The sequence below is a fragment of the Rhipicephalus microplus genome, chromosome X (genome assembly GCF_043290135.1).
Source record: "Rhipicephalus microplus isolate Deutch F79 chromosome X, USDA_Rmic, whole genome shotgun sequence".
NCBI classification, from domain to species: domain Eukaryota; kingdom Metazoa; phylum Arthropoda; class Arachnida; order Ixodida; family Ixodidae; genus Rhipicephalus; species Rhipicephalus microplus.
Genome location: NC_134710.1, coordinates 163,000,568 through 163,012,646, shown reverse-complemented (window position 1 = coordinate 163,012,646; position 12,079 = coordinate 163,000,568). Strand labels below are relative to the sequence as shown.

At 53.6% G+C, this 12,079-nt stretch overlaps 37 non-coding genes across 37 annotated transcripts; all 37 read right to left on the bottom strand.

Moving 5' to 3' along the window:
* Positions 1-394: 394 nt before the first annotated feature.
* TRNAS-GCU (transfer RNA serine (anticodon GCU)) lies at positions 395-475 on the bottom strand. The gene has a single exon. It is a non-coding gene; the product is annotated as a tRNA-Ser (tRNA).
* Positions 476-556: 81 nt separating this feature from the next.
* TRNAS-GCU (transfer RNA serine (anticodon GCU)) lies at positions 557-638 on the bottom strand. Its single transcript has one exon. It is a non-coding gene; the product is annotated as a tRNA-Ser (tRNA).
* Positions 639-717: 79 nt separating this feature from the next.
* Positions 718-799, bottom strand: TRNAS-GCU (transfer RNA serine (anticodon GCU)). Its single transcript has one exon. It is a non-coding gene; the product is annotated as a tRNA-Ser (tRNA).
* A 241-nt stretch (positions 800-1,040) lies between these two features.
* TRNAS-GCU (transfer RNA serine (anticodon GCU)) lies at positions 1,041-1,122 on the bottom strand. The gene has a single exon. It is a non-coding gene; the product is annotated as a tRNA-Ser (tRNA).
* An 81-nt stretch (positions 1,123-1,203) lies between these two features.
* Positions 1,204-1,285, bottom strand: TRNAS-GCU (transfer RNA serine (anticodon GCU)). Its single transcript has one exon. It is a non-coding gene; the product is annotated as a tRNA-Ser (tRNA).
* Positions 1,286-1,683: 398 nt separating this feature from the next.
* On the bottom strand, positions 1,684-1,765 carry TRNAS-GCU (transfer RNA serine (anticodon GCU)). Its single transcript has one exon. It is a non-coding gene; the product is annotated as a tRNA-Ser (tRNA).
* Positions 1,766-1,844: 79 nt separating this feature from the next.
* On the bottom strand, positions 1,845-1,926 carry TRNAS-GCU (transfer RNA serine (anticodon GCU)). Its single transcript has one exon. It is a non-coding gene; the product is annotated as a tRNA-Ser (tRNA).
* Positions 1,927-2,007: 81 nt separating this feature from the next.
* On the bottom strand, positions 2,008-2,089 carry TRNAS-GCU (transfer RNA serine (anticodon GCU)). The gene has a single exon. It is a non-coding gene; the product is annotated as a tRNA-Ser (tRNA).
* A 719-nt stretch (positions 2,090-2,808) lies between these two features.
* Positions 2,809-2,890, bottom strand: TRNAS-GCU (transfer RNA serine (anticodon GCU)). Its single transcript has one exon. It is a non-coding gene; the product is annotated as a tRNA-Ser (tRNA).
* An 80-nt stretch (positions 2,891-2,970) lies between these two features.
* On the bottom strand, positions 2,971-3,052 carry TRNAS-GCU (transfer RNA serine (anticodon GCU)). The gene has a single exon. It is a non-coding gene; the product is annotated as a tRNA-Ser (tRNA).
* Positions 3,053-3,134: 82 nt separating this feature from the next.
* Positions 3,135-3,216, bottom strand: TRNAS-GCU (transfer RNA serine (anticodon GCU)). Its single transcript has one exon. It is a non-coding gene; the product is annotated as a tRNA-Ser (tRNA).
* A 79-nt stretch (positions 3,217-3,295) lies between these two features.
* On the bottom strand, positions 3,296-3,377 carry TRNAS-GCU (transfer RNA serine (anticodon GCU)). The gene has a single exon. It is a non-coding gene; the product is annotated as a tRNA-Ser (tRNA).
* An 81-nt stretch (positions 3,378-3,458) lies between these two features.
* TRNAS-GCU (transfer RNA serine (anticodon GCU)) lies at positions 3,459-3,540 on the bottom strand. The gene has a single exon. It is a non-coding gene; the product is annotated as a tRNA-Ser (tRNA).
* An 82-nt stretch (positions 3,541-3,622) lies between these two features.
* TRNAS-GCU (transfer RNA serine (anticodon GCU)) lies at positions 3,623-3,704 on the bottom strand. Its single transcript has one exon. It is a non-coding gene; the product is annotated as a tRNA-Ser (tRNA).
* A 62-nt stretch (positions 3,705-3,766) lies between these two features.
* On the bottom strand, positions 3,767-3,848 carry TRNAS-GCU (transfer RNA serine (anticodon GCU)). The gene has a single exon. It is a non-coding gene; the product is annotated as a tRNA-Ser (tRNA).
* Positions 3,849-4,402: 554 nt separating this feature from the next.
* Positions 4,403-4,484, bottom strand: TRNAS-GCU (transfer RNA serine (anticodon GCU)). The gene has a single exon. It is a non-coding gene; the product is annotated as a tRNA-Ser (tRNA).
* A 242-nt stretch (positions 4,485-4,726) lies between these two features.
* Positions 4,727-4,808, bottom strand: TRNAS-GCU (transfer RNA serine (anticodon GCU)). Its single transcript has one exon. It is a non-coding gene; the product is annotated as a tRNA-Ser (tRNA).
* A 242-nt stretch (positions 4,809-5,050) lies between these two features.
* Positions 5,051-5,132, bottom strand: TRNAS-GCU (transfer RNA serine (anticodon GCU)). The gene has a single exon. It is a non-coding gene; the product is annotated as a tRNA-Ser (tRNA).
* Positions 5,133-5,375: 243 nt separating this feature from the next.
* TRNAS-GCU (transfer RNA serine (anticodon GCU)) lies at positions 5,376-5,457 on the bottom strand. Its single transcript has one exon. It is a non-coding gene; the product is annotated as a tRNA-Ser (tRNA).
* Positions 5,458-5,537: 80 nt separating this feature from the next.
* TRNAS-GCU (transfer RNA serine (anticodon GCU)) lies at positions 5,538-5,619 on the bottom strand. Its single transcript has one exon. It is a non-coding gene; the product is annotated as a tRNA-Ser (tRNA).
* An 81-nt stretch (positions 5,620-5,700) lies between these two features.
* Positions 5,701-5,786, bottom strand: TRNAS-GCU (transfer RNA serine (anticodon GCU)). The gene has a single exon. It is a non-coding gene; the product is annotated as a tRNA-Ser (tRNA).
* A 398-nt stretch (positions 5,787-6,184) lies between these two features.
* TRNAS-GCU (transfer RNA serine (anticodon GCU)) lies at positions 6,185-6,266 on the bottom strand. Its single transcript has one exon. It is a non-coding gene; the product is annotated as a tRNA-Ser (tRNA).
* Positions 6,267-6,830: 564 nt separating this feature from the next.
* TRNAS-GCU (transfer RNA serine (anticodon GCU)) lies at positions 6,831-6,912 on the bottom strand. The gene has a single exon. It is a non-coding gene; the product is annotated as a tRNA-Ser (tRNA).
* Positions 6,913-7,315: 403 nt separating this feature from the next.
* Positions 7,316-7,397, bottom strand: TRNAS-GCU (transfer RNA serine (anticodon GCU)). The gene has a single exon. It is a non-coding gene; the product is annotated as a tRNA-Ser (tRNA).
* Positions 7,398-8,109: 712 nt separating this feature from the next.
* TRNAS-GCU (transfer RNA serine (anticodon GCU)) lies at positions 8,110-8,191 on the bottom strand. The gene has a single exon. It is a non-coding gene; the product is annotated as a tRNA-Ser (tRNA).
* A 243-nt stretch (positions 8,192-8,434) lies between these two features.
* On the bottom strand, positions 8,435-8,516 carry TRNAR-UCU (transfer RNA arginine (anticodon UCU)). Its single transcript has one exon. It is a non-coding gene; the product is annotated as a tRNA-Arg (tRNA).
* Positions 8,517-8,597: 81 nt separating this feature from the next.
* On the bottom strand, positions 8,598-8,679 carry TRNAN-GUU (transfer RNA asparagine (anticodon GUU)). The gene has a single exon. It is a non-coding gene; the product is annotated as a tRNA-Asn (tRNA).
* An 80-nt stretch (positions 8,680-8,759) lies between these two features.
* TRNAS-GCU (transfer RNA serine (anticodon GCU)) lies at positions 8,760-8,841 on the bottom strand. The gene has a single exon. It is a non-coding gene; the product is annotated as a tRNA-Ser (tRNA).
* Positions 8,842-8,922: 81 nt separating this feature from the next.
* Positions 8,923-9,004, bottom strand: TRNAS-GCU (transfer RNA serine (anticodon GCU)). Its single transcript has one exon. It is a non-coding gene; the product is annotated as a tRNA-Ser (tRNA).
* Positions 9,005-9,874: 870 nt separating this feature from the next.
* TRNAS-GCU (transfer RNA serine (anticodon GCU)) lies at positions 9,875-9,956 on the bottom strand. The gene has a single exon. It is a non-coding gene; the product is annotated as a tRNA-Ser (tRNA).
* Positions 9,957-10,361: 405 nt separating this feature from the next.
* TRNAS-GCU (transfer RNA serine (anticodon GCU)) lies at positions 10,362-10,443 on the bottom strand. Its single transcript has one exon. It is a non-coding gene; the product is annotated as a tRNA-Ser (tRNA).
* Positions 10,444-11,007: 564 nt separating this feature from the next.
* Positions 11,008-11,089, bottom strand: TRNAS-GCU (transfer RNA serine (anticodon GCU)). The gene has a single exon. It is a non-coding gene; the product is annotated as a tRNA-Ser (tRNA).
* An 81-nt stretch (positions 11,090-11,170) lies between these two features.
* Positions 11,171-11,252, bottom strand: TRNAS-GCU (transfer RNA serine (anticodon GCU)). Its single transcript has one exon. It is a non-coding gene; the product is annotated as a tRNA-Ser (tRNA).
* Positions 11,253-11,331: 79 nt separating this feature from the next.
* Positions 11,332-11,413, bottom strand: TRNAS-GCU (transfer RNA serine (anticodon GCU)). Its single transcript has one exon. It is a non-coding gene; the product is annotated as a tRNA-Ser (tRNA).
* An 80-nt stretch (positions 11,414-11,493) lies between these two features.
* TRNAS-GCU (transfer RNA serine (anticodon GCU)) lies at positions 11,494-11,575 on the bottom strand. Its single transcript has one exon. It is a non-coding gene; the product is annotated as a tRNA-Ser (tRNA).
* Positions 11,576-11,655: 80 nt separating this feature from the next.
* TRNAS-GCU (transfer RNA serine (anticodon GCU)) lies at positions 11,656-11,736 on the bottom strand. The gene has a single exon. It is a non-coding gene; the product is annotated as a tRNA-Ser (tRNA).
* Positions 11,737-11,815: 79 nt separating this feature from the next.
* On the bottom strand, positions 11,816-11,897 carry TRNAS-GCU (transfer RNA serine (anticodon GCU)). The gene has a single exon. It is a non-coding gene; the product is annotated as a tRNA-Ser (tRNA).
* Between the last annotated feature and the right edge of the window lie 182 nt (positions 11,898-12,079).

Sequence of the window (12,079 nt, the reverse complement as noted above, 5' to 3'; positions counted from 1 at the left end):
GCAGGGCACCCGTGAAGCTTACACATTAGTGTCGAAGACTGATTACAGGGAGAACAATACAAAAGTTACGCGACTCGACGAGGATGGGATTCGAACCCATGCGAGCCCAGCCCAATAAATTAGCAGTCAATCCTTAACCTCTCGGCCACCTTGTCCACCTTGCAGGCCATTCGTGCAGCTTTCACACTAGTGTTGAAGACCGATCACTGGGAGAAAAAAAAGTTACGCGACTCGACGAGGATGGGATTCGAACACACGCGGGAAGAGCACAATAGATTCGCAGTCCATCGCCTTAACCTTTCGGACAGCTCGTCCGCCTTGCAGGCCATTCGTGCAGCTTACACACTAGTGTCGTACACAGATCACTGCGAGAACAAAAAAAAGTTACGCGACTCGACGAGGATGGGATTTGAACCCACGCGGCACAGCCCAGGGATTTAGCAGTCCATCGCCTTAACCTCTCGGCCACCTCGTCCGCCATGCAGGCCATACGTGCAGCTTACACACTAGTGTCGAAGACCGATCACTGGGAGAACAAAAACAAAGTTACGCGACTCGACGAGGATGGGATTCGAACCCACGCGGGCAGAGCTCAATGGATTAGCAGTCCATCGCCTTAACCTCTCGGCCACCTCGTCCGTCTTGCAGGCCATCCGTGCAGCTTACACACTAGTGTCGAATACCGATCACTGGGAGAAGAAAAAATTTTACGTGACTCGACGAGGATGGGATTTGAACCAACGCGGGCAGAGCCCAATGGATTAGCAGTCCATCGCCTTAACCTGTCGGCCACCTCATCCGCCTTGCAGGCTACCCGTGCAGCTTACACACTAGTGTCGAAGACTAATTACTGGGAGAACAAAAAAAAGTTACGCGACTCGACGAGGATGGGATTCGAACCCACGCGGGCCGAGCCCAATAAATTAGCAGTCAATCTCCTTAACCCCACGGCCACCTCATCCGCCTTGCAGGCCATTCGTGCAGCTTACACACTAGTGTAGAAGACCGATCACTGCGAGAACAAAAAAAGTTACGCGACTCGACGAGGATGGGATTCGAACCCACGCGGGTAGAGCTCAATGGATTAGCAGTCCATCGCCTTAACCTCCCGGCCACCTCGTCCGCCTTGCAAGCCATTCGTGCAGCTTACTCACAAGTGTCATAGACAGATCACTGAAAGAACAGAAAAAAAGTTACGCGACTCGACGAGGATGGGATTCAAACCCACGCGGGCAGAGCCCAATGAATTAGCAGTCCATCGCCTTAACCTCTCGGTCACCTCGTCCGCCTTGCAGGCCATCTGTGCAGATTACTCACTAGTGTTGAAGACCGATCACTGGGAGAAAAAAAAGTTACGCGACTCGACGAGGATGGGATTCGAACACACGCGGGCAGAGCACAATAGATTCGCAGTCAATCCTTAACCTCTCGGCCACCTTGTCCGCATTGCACCCCATCCGTGCAGCTTACGTACTAGTGTCATAGACCCATCACTGGGAGAACAAAAAAAGTTACGCGAGACGACGATGATGGGATACGAACCCACGCGGGCAGAGCCCAAATATTTAGCAGTCCATCGCCTTAACCTCTCGGCCACCTCGTCCGTCTTGCAGGCCATCCGTGCAGCTTACACTGTATTGTCGAAGACCGATCACTGGGAGAACAAAAAAAAATTGCGCGACTCGACGAGGATGGGAGTCGAACCCACGTGGGCAGAGCCCAATGGATTAGCAGTCCATCGCCTTAACCTCTCGGCCACCTCGTCCGCTTGCAGGCCATTCGTGCAGCTTACACACTAGTGTCGTAGAAAGATCACTGGGAGAAGAAAAAGAAGTTTCGCGACTTGACCAGGATGAGATTCGAACCCACGCGGGCAGAGCCCAATGAATTAGCAGTCTATCGCCTTAACCTCTCGGCCACCTCGTCCGCCTTGCAGGCCATTCGTGCAGCTTACACACTAGTGTCGTAGACAGATCACTGAGAGAACAAAAAATAAGTTACGCGACTCGACGAGGATGGGATACGAACCCACGCGGGCCGAGCCCAATAAATTAGCAGTCAATCGCCTTAACTTCTCGGCCACCTCGTCCGCCTTGCAGGCCACCCGTGCAGCTTACACACTAGTGTCGAAGACTTATTACAGGGAGAACAAAAAAAACTTACGCGACTCGACGAGGATGGGATTCGAACCCACGCGGGCCGAGCCCAATAAATGAGCCGTCAATCCTTAACTTCTCGGCCACCTCGTCCGCCTTGCAGGCCATTCGTGCTGCTTTAACACTAGTGTAGAAGACCGATCACTGGGAAAAAAAGTTACGCGACTCGACGAGGATGGGATTCGGACACACGCGGGCCGAGCCCAATAAATTAGCAGTCAATCACCTTAAGCTCTCGGCCACCTCGTCCGCCTTGCACCCCAACCGTGCAGCTTACACACTAGTGTCACGACTGATTACTGGGAGAACAAAAAGAGTTACGCGACTCGACGACAATGGGATTCGAACCCACGCAGGCAGAGCCCAACGGATTAGCAGCCCCCCGCCTTAACCTCTCGGCCACCTCATCCGCCTTGCTGTCCACCCGTGCAGCTTACACACTAGTGTCGAAGACCGATCACTGGGAGAACAATAAACAAGTTACGCGACTCGACGAGGATGGGATTCGAACGCACGCGGGCAGAACCCAATGGATTAGCAGTCCATCGTCTTAACCTCTCGGCCAGCTCGTCCGCCTTGCAGGATGTTCGTGCAGCTTACGCACTAGTGTCGAAGACCGATCACTGGGAGATCAAAAAAAAGTTTCGGGACTCGACGAGGATGGGATTCGAACCCACGCGGGCAGAGCCCAATGGCTTAGCAGTCCATCGCCTTAACCTCTCGGCCACCACGTCCGCCTCGCAGGCCATTCGTGCAGCTTACACACTAGTGTCGAAGACCAATCACTGGGAGAAGAAAAAAAATTTACGTGACTCGACGAGGATAGGATTCGAACCCACGCGGGCAGAGCCCAATGGATTAGCAGTCTATCGCCTTAACCTCTCGGCCACCTCGTCCGCCTTGCAGGCTATTCGTGCAGCTTAAGCACTAGTGTCGTAGACCGATCACTGGGAGAACAAAAAATAAACTTACGTGACTCGACGAGGATGGGATTCGAACCCACGCGGGAAGAGCCCATTGGATTAGCAGTCCATCGCCTAAACTTCTCGGCTACCTCGTCTGCCTTGCTGGCCATCTGTGCAGCTTACACACTAGCGTCGTAGACCGATGACTGGTAGAACAAGAAAAGTTTTATGACTCGACGAGGATGGGATTCGAACCCACGCGGGCAGAGCCCAATGGATTAGCAGTCCATCGCCTTAACCTCCCGGCCACCTCGTCCGCCTTGCAAGCCATTCGTGCAGCTTACTCACAAGTGTCATAGACAGATGACTGAAAGAACAGAAAAAAAGTTACGCGACTCGACGAGGATGGGATTCAAACCCACGCGGGCAGAGCCCAATGAATTAGCAGTCCATCGCCTTAACCTCTCGGTCACCTCGTCCGCCTTGCAGGCCATCTGTGCAGATTACTCACTAGTGTCGAAGACCGATCACTGGGAGAACAGAAAAAAAAGTTACGCGACTCGACGAGGATGGGATTCGAACCCACGCGGGCAGAGCCAAATGGATTAGCAGTCCATCGCCTTAACCTCTCGGCAACCTCGTCCGCCTTGCACCCCATCCGTACAGCTTACACACACGATCACTGAGAAAAAAAGTTACGCGACGTGACGAGGATGGGATTCGAACCCACGCGGGCAGAGCCCCATGTATTAGCAGTCCATCGCCTTAACTTCTCGGCCACCTCGTCCGCCTTGCAGGCCTTTCGTGCAGCTTACACACTGTTGTCGTAGACAGATCACTGGGAGAACAAAACAAGTTACGCGAGTCGACGAGGATGGGATTCGAACCCACGCGGGCAGAGCCCAATGGATTAGCAGTCCATCTAACCTCTAGGCCACCTCGTCCGCCTTGCAGGCCATTCGTACAGCTTACACACTAGTGTCGAAGACTGATTACTGGGAGAACAAAAAAAGTTACGCGACTCGACGAGGATGGGATTCGAACCCACGCGGGCGCACCCCAATAAATTAGCAGTCAATCTCTTTAGCTCTCGGCCACCTCGTCCGCCTTGCAAGCCATTCGTGCAGCTTTCACACTAGTGTTGAAGACCGATCACTGGGAAAAGAAAGTTACGCGACTCGACGAGGATGGGATTCGAACACACGCAGGCAGAGTTCAATAAATTAGCAGTCCATTGCCTTAACATCTCGGCCACATCGTCCGCCTTGCACCCCATCCGTGCAGCTGACACACTAGTGTCGAAGACCGATCACTGGGAGAAGAAAAAAAAGTTTCGCGACTCGACGAGGATGGGATTCGAACTCACGCGGGCAGAGCCATATGGATTAGCAGTCCATCGCCTTAACCTCTCGGCCACCTCGTCCGCCTTGTAGGCCATTCGTGCAGCTTACACACTAGTGACGAAGACCGCTCACTGCGAAAACAAAAAAAAGTTACGTGACTCCACGAGGATGGGATTCAAACCCAAGCGGGCAGAGCCCAACGAATTAGCAGTCCATCGCCTTAACCTCTCGGTCACCTCGTCCGCCGTGCAGGGCATCTGTGCAGCTTACACACTAGTGTCGAAGACCGATCACTGCGAGAACAAAAAAAAGGTACGCGACTCGACGAGGATGGGATTCGAACCCACGCGGGCAGAGCCCAGGGATTTAGCAGTCTATCGCCTTAACCTCTCGGCCACCTCGTCCGCCTTGCAGTCCACCCGTGCAGCTTACACACTAGTCTCGAAGACTGATTACTGGGAGAACAAAAAAAAGTTACGCGACTCGACGAGGATGGGATTCGAACCCACGCGGGCCGAGCCCAATAAATTAGCAGTCAATCTCTTTAACCTCTCGGCCACCTCGTCCGCCTCGCAGGCCATTCGTGCAGCTTACACACTAGTGTCGAAGACCAATCACTGGGAGAAGAAAAAAAATTTACGTGACTCGACGAGGATAGGATTCGAACCCACGCGGGCAGAGCCCAATGGATTAGCAGTCTATCGCCTTAACCTCTCGGCCACCTCGTCCGCCTTGCAGGCTATTCGTGCAGCTTACGCACTAGTGACGAAGACCGCTCACTGCGAAAACAAAAAAAAGTTACGTGACTCCACGAGGATGGGATTCAAACCCAAGCGGGCAGAGCCCAACGAATTAGCAGTCCATCGCCTTAACCTCTCGGTCACCTCGTCCGCCCTGCAGGGCATCTGTGCAGCTTACACACTAGTGTCGAAGACCGATCACTGCGAGAACAAAAAAAAAGGTACGCGACTCGACGAGGATGGGATTCGAACCCACGCGGGCAGAGCCCAATGAATTAGCAGTCCATCGCCTTAACCTCTCGGACACCTCGTCCGCCTTGCAGGCCATCCGTGCAGCTTATACGCTAGTGTCGAAGAGCGATCACTGGGAGAACAACAAAAAGTTGCGCGACTCGACGAGGTTGGGATACAAACCCACGCGGGCAGAGCCCAATGAATTAGCAGTCCATCGCCTTAACCTCTCGGCCACCTCGTCCGCCATGCAGGCCATACGTGCAGCTTACACACTAGTGTCGAAGACCGATCACTGGGAAAACAAAAACAAAGTTACGCGACTCGACGAGGATAGGATTCGAACCCACGCGGGCAGAGCTCAATAGATTAGCAGTCCATCGCCTTAACCTCTCGGCCACCTGATCCGCCTTGCAAGCTACCCGTGCAGCTTACACACTAGTGTCGAAGACTGATTACTGGGAGAACAAAAAAAAGTTACGCGACTCGACGAGGATGGGATTCGAACCCACGCGGGCCGAGCCCAATAAATTAGCAGTCAATCTCCTTAACCTCACGGCCACCTGATCCGCCTTGCAGGCCATTCGTGCAGCTTACACACTAGTGTCGAAGACCGATCACTCGGAAAAAAAGAAAAGTTACGCGACTCAACGAGGCTGGGATTCGAACCCACGCGGGCAGAGGTTAATACATTAGCAGTCCATCGCCTTCACCTCTCGGCCACCTCGTCCGCCTTGCAGGCTATCCGCGCAGCTTACACATTAGTGTCGAAGACCGATCACTGGGAGAACAAAAAAAGTTACGCGACTCGACGAGGATGGGATTCGAACCCACGAGGGCAGAGCCCAATGGATTAGCAGCCCATCGCCTTAACTTCTCGGCCACCTCGTCCGCCTTGCAGGCCACCCGTGAAGCTTACACACTAGTGTCGAAGACTGATTACTGGGAGAAAAAAAAAGTTACGCGACTCGACGAGGATGGGATTCGAACATACGCGGGCAGCGCCCAATGGATTAGCAGTCCGTCGCCTTAACCTCTCGGCCACGTTGTCCGCCTTGCAGGCCTTTCGTGCAGCTTACACACTAGTGTCGTAGACAGATCACTGGGAGAACAAAAAACAAGTTAGGCGACTCGATGAGGATGGGACTCAAACCCACGCGGGCAGAGCTCAGGGGTTTAGCAGTCCATCGCCTTAACCTCTCGGCCACCTCGTCCGCCTTGCACCCCATCCGTGCAGCTTACATACTAGTGTCATAGACCCATCACTGGGAGAACAAAAAAAGTTACGCGACACGACGAGGATGGGATTCGAACACACGCGGGCAGAGCCCAATAATTTATCAGTCCACCGCCTTAACCTCTCGGCCACCTCGTCCGCCTTGCAGGCCATCCGTGCAGCTTACACAGTATTGTCGAAGACCGATCACTGGGAGAACAAAAAAAAGGTACGCGACTCGACGAAGATGGGAGTCGAACCCACGTGGGCAGAGCCCAATGGATTAGCAGTCCATCGCCTTAACCTCTCGGCCACCTCGTCCGCCTTGCAGGCCATTCGTGCAGCTTACACACTAGTGTCGTAGACAGATCACTGGGAGAACAAAAAAAAGTTTCGCGACTTGACCAGGATGAGATTCGAACCCACGCGGGCAGAGCCCAATGGATTAGCAGTCTATCGCCTTAACCTCTCGGCCACTTTGTCCGCCTTGCAGGCCATTCGTGCAGCTTACACACTAGTGTCGTAGACAGATCACTGGGGAACAAAAAACAAGTTAGGCGACTCGATGAGGATGGGACTCAAACCCTCGCGGGCAGAGCTCAGGGGTTTAGCAGTCCATCGCCTTAACCTCTCGGCCACCTCGTCCGCCTTGCAGTCCACCCGTGCAGCTTACACACTTGTGTCGAAGACTGATTACTGGGAGAACAAAAAAAGTTACGCGACTCGACGAGGATGGGATTCGAACCCACGCGGGCCGAGCCCAATAAATTAGCAGTCAATCTCCTTAACCTCTCGGCCACCTCGTCCGCCTTGCAGGCCAAACATGCCGCTTACACACTAGTGTCGAAGACCGATCACTGGAAAAAAAAGTTACTCGTCTCGACGAGGATGGGATTGGAATCCACGCGGGCAGAGATCAATGAACTAGCCGTCCATCGCCTTAACCTCTCGGCCATCTCGTCCGCCTAACACCCTATTCGTGAAGCTTACACGCTAGTGTCGAAGACCAATCATTGGGAGAAGAAAAAAAAGTTACGCGACTCGACGAGGATGGGATTTGAACCCGCGCGGACCGAGCCCAACGGATAAGTAGTCCATCACCTTAACCTCTCGGCCACCTCGTCCGCCTTGCAGTCCACTTGTGCAGCTTACACACTAGTGTCGAAGACTGATTACTCGGAGAACAAAAAAAAAGTTACGCGACTCGACGAGGTTGGGATTCGAACCCACGTGGGCCGAGCCCAAGAAATTAGCAGTCAATCTCCTTCTTGGCCACCTCGTCCGCCTTGCAGGTTACATGCAGCTTACACACTAGTGTCGAAGACCGATCACTGGGAGAAAAAAAGTTACTCGACTCGACGATGATGGCATTCGAACCCACGTGGGCAGAGCCCAATAAATTATCAGTCCACCGCCTTAACCTCTCGGCCACCTCGTCCGCCTTGCAGGCCATCCGTGCAGCTTACACAGTATTGTCGAAGACCGATCACTGGGAGAACAAAAAAAAGTTACGCGACTCGACGAAGATGGGACTCGAACCCACGCGGGCCGAGCCCAATGGATTAGCAGTCCATCACCTTAACCTCTCGGCCACCTCGTCCGCCTTGCAGTCCACCTGTGCAGCTTACACACTAGTGTCGTAGACAGATCACTTGGAGAACAAAAAAAAGTTACGCGACTCGACGAGGATAGGATTCAAACCCACGCGGGCAGAGCCCAGGGATTTAGCAGTTCATCGCCTTAACCTCTCGGCCACCTCGTCCGCCTTGCAGGCCATCCGTGCAGCTTAAACACTAGTGTCGAAGACCGATCACTGGGAGAACAAAAACAAAGTTACGCGACTCGACGAGGATGGGATTCGTACCCACGCGGGCAGAGCCCTATGGATTAGAAGTCCATCGCCTTAACTTCTCGGCCACCTCGTTCGCCTTGCAGGCCATCCGTGCAGCTTACACACTAGTGTCGTAGAGAGATCACTTGGCGAACAAAAAAAAAGTTACGCGACTCGACGAGGGTGGGAGTGGAACCCACGCGGGCAGAGCCCAATGGATTAACAGTCCATCGCCTTAACTTCTCGGCCACCTCGTCCGCCTTGCTGGCCATCTGTGCAGCTTATACACTAGTGTCGTAGACCGATGACTGGTAGAACAAAAAAAAGTTTCGTGACTCGACGAGGATGGGATTCGAACCCACGCGGGCAGAGCCCAATGGATTAGCAGTCCATCGCCTTAACCTCCCAGCCACCTCGTCCGCCTTGCAAGCCATTCGTGCAGCTTACTCACTAGTGTCATAGACAGATCACTGAAAGAACAGAAAAAAAGTTACGCGACTCGACGAGGATGGGATTCAAACCCACGCGGGCAGAGCCCAATGAATTAGCAGTCCATCGCCTTAACCTCTCGGTCACCTCGTCCGCGTTGCAGGCCATCTGTGCAGCTTACTCACTAGTGTCGAAGACCGATCACTGGGAGAACAGAAAAAAAAGTTACGCGACTCGACGAGGATGGGATTCGAACCCACGCGGGCAGAGCCCAATTGATTAGCAGTGCTTCGCCTTAACCTCACGGCCACTTTGTCCGCCTTGCACCCCATCCTTGAGCTTACACACACGATCACTGGGAGAAGAAAAAAAGTTACGCGACGTGACGAGATGGGATTCGAACCCACGCGGGCAGAGCCCCATGGATCAGCAGTCTATCGCCTTAACTTCTCGGCCACCTCGTCCGCCTTGCAGGCCTTTCGTGCAGCTTACACACTAGTGTCGTAGACAGATCACTGGGAGAACAAAACAAGTTACGCGACTCGACGAGGATGGGATTCAAACCCACGCGGGCAGAGCCCAATGGATTAGATTTCCATCTAACCTCTCGGCCACCTCGTCCGCCTTTCGGGCAATTCGTGCAGCTTACACACTAGTGTCGAAGACCAACAGCTCGGAGAAAAAAAAAGTTACGCGACTCGACGAGAATGGGATTCGAACTCACGCGGGCAGAGCTGAATGGATTAGCCGTCCATCGCCTTCACCTCTCGGCCACCTCGTCCGCCTTGCAACCCAACCGTGCAGCTTACACACTAGTGTCGTAGAAGGAGCACTGGGAGAACAAAAAAAAGTTACGCGACTCGACGAGGATGGGATTAAATCCCACGCGAGCAGAGCCCAGGGATTTAGCAGTCTATCGCCTTAACCTCTCGGCCACCTCGTCCGCCTTGCAGTCCACCCGTGCAGCTTACACACTAGTGTCGAAGACTGATTACTGGGAGAACAAAAAAAAGTTACGCGATTCGACGAGGATGGGATTCGAACCCACGCGGGCCGAGCCCAATAAATTAGCAGTCAATCTCCTTAACCTCTCGGCCACCTCGTCCGCCTTGCAGGCGATACAGGCAGCTTACACACTAGTGTCGAAGACCGATCACTGGGAGAACAAAAAAAGTTACGCGACTCGACGACGATGGGATTCAAACCCGCGCGGGCAGATCCCAATGGATTAGCAGTCCATCGCCTTAACCTCTGGGCCACCTCGTCGAGCCTTGCAAGCCATTCGTGCAGCTTACACCCTAGTGTCGTAGACAGATCACTGAAAGAACAAAAGAAAGTTACGCAACTCGACGAGGATGGGATTCAAACCCAAGCGGGCAGAGCCCAATGAATTAGCAGTCCATCGCCTTAACCTCTCTTTCACCTCGTCCGCCTTGCAGGGCATCTGTGCAGCTTACACAATAGTGTCGAAGACCAATCACTGGGAAAACAGAAAAAAAGCTACGCTACTCGACGACGATGGGATTCGAACCCACGCGGGCAGAGCCCATTGGATTAGCAGTCCATCGCCTTAACCTCTCGGCCACCTCGTCCGCCTTGTAGGCCATTCGTGCAGCTTACACACTAGTGACGAAGACCGATCACTGCGAGAACAAAAAAAGTTACGTGACTCCAGGAGGATGGGATTCAAACGCAAGCGGGCAGAGCCCAATGAATTAGCAGTCCATCGCCTTAACCTCTCGGTCACCTCGTCCGCCTTGCAGGGCATCTGTGCAGCTTACACACTAGTGTGGAATACCGATTACTGCGAGAACAAAAAAAAGTTGTGCGACTCGACGAGGTTGGGATTCGAACCCATGCGGGCAGAGCCCAATGGATTAGCAGTTCATCGCCTTAACCTGTCGGCCAGCTCGTTCGCCTTGCAGGCCATCCGTGCAGCTTACACACTATTGTCGAAGACCGATCACTGGGAGAACAAAAAATGTTACGCGACTCGACGAGGATGGGATTCGAACCAACGCGGGCAGAGCCCAATGGATGAGCAGTCCATCGCCTTAACCTGTCGGCCACCTCATTCGCCTTGCAGGCTACCCGTGCAGCTTACACATTAATGTCGAAGACTGATTACTGGGAGAACATAAAAAAGTTACGCGACTCGACGAGGATGGGATTTGAACCCACGCGGGCACAGCCCAGGGATTTAGCAGTCCATCGCCTTAACCTCTCGGCCACCTCGTCAGCCATGCTGGCCATACGTGCAGCTTACACACTAGTGTCGAAGACCGATCACTGGGAGAACAAAAACAAAGTTACGCGACTCGACGAGGATGGGATTCGAACCCACGCGGGCAGAGCTCTATGGATTAGCAGTCCATCGCCTTAACCTCTCGGCCACCTCGTCCGTCTTGCAGGCCATCCGTGCAGCTTACACACTATTGTCGAAGACCGATCACTGGGAGAACAAAAAATGTTACGCGACTCAACGAGGATGGGATTTGAACCCACGCGGGCAGAGCCCAATGGATTAGCAGTCCATCGCCTTCACCTGTCGGCCACCTCGTCCGCCTTGCAGCCCATCCGTGCAGCTTACAGACTAGTGTCGAAGACCGATCACTGGGAGAACAAAAAAAAGTTACGCGACTCGACGAGGATGGGATTCCAACCCACGCGGGCAGAGCCCAATGAAGTAGCAGTCCATCGCCTTGACCTCTCGGCCACCTCGTCCTCCTTTCAGGCCATTCGTGCAGCTTACACACTAGTGTCGTAGACAGATCACTGTGAGAACAAAAAAAAGTTTCGTGACTCGACGAGGTTGGGATTTGAACCCACGCGGCAGAGCCCGATGAATTAGCAGTCAATCGCCTTAACCTCTCGGCTACCTCGTCCGCCTTGCAGGCCATCCGTGCACCTTACACACTAGTGTCGAAGACCGATCACTGGGAGAACAAAAAAAGTTACGCGACTCGTCGAGGATGGGATTCGAACCCACGCGGGCAGAGCCCAATGGATTAGCAGTCCATCGCCTTCACCTGTCGGCCACCTCATCCGCTTTGCAGGCTACCCGTGCAGCTTACACATTAATGTCGAAGACTGATTACTGGGAGAACAAAAAAAAGTTACGCGACTCGACGAGGATGGGATTTGAACCCACGCGGGCACAGCCCTGGGATTTAGCAGTCCATCGCCTTAACCTCTCGGCCAGCTCGTCCGCCATGCAGGCCATACGTG